General features: G+C 45.5%; 1 protein-coding gene across 7 annotated transcripts in view; it reads right to left on the minus strand.

The window, feature by feature from the left end:
- LOC114623602 (stimulated by retinoic acid gene 6 protein-like) overlaps positions 1–571 on the minus strand; it is a 39,305-nt gene that overhangs the window by 5,059 nt on the left and 33,675 nt on the right. The window lies entirely within an intron of this gene.

Genomic DNA, 571 nt, shown 5'->3' on the forward strand with positions numbered 1-571 from the left:
ACAGAGACAGACAGAGACACAGAGAGACAGAGACAGACACACACACAGAGATAGAGAGGCAGAGAGACAGAGAGGCAGAGACAGAAACAAACACACATACACAGAGAGAGACAGAAAGAGAGAGACACACAGAGAGATGCAGAGAGAGATAGACAGAGATAGACAAAGAGAGAGGCAGAGACAGAAACATACACATACAGAGAGACAGAGACACATACAGAAAGAGACAGAAAGACAAACAGACACAGAGACAGAAACAGACAGAGACAGACAGAGACAAACAGAGAGAGACAGAAAGACAGAGAGAGAGACAGAAAGACAGAGAGACAGAGAGAGACAAACAGAAAGACAGAGAGAGAGAGAGGGAGAGAGAGAGAGACACACAGAGACACAGAGACAGACACACACAGAGAGATAGAGAGGCAGAGAGACAGAGAGGCAGAGACAGAAACAAACACACATACACAGAGAGAGACAGAAAGAGAGAGACACACAGAGAGATGCAGAGAGAGATAGACAGAGATAGACAAAGAGAGAGGCAGAGACAGAAACATACACATACAGAGAGACA

This window comes from Grammomys surdaster, unplaced genomic scaffold (genome assembly GCF_004785775.1).
Source record: "Grammomys surdaster isolate TR1022 unplaced genomic scaffold, NIH_TR_1.0 199, whole genome shotgun sequence".
Taxonomy (NCBI): Eukaryota; Metazoa; Chordata; class Mammalia; order Rodentia; family Muridae; genus Grammomys; species Grammomys surdaster.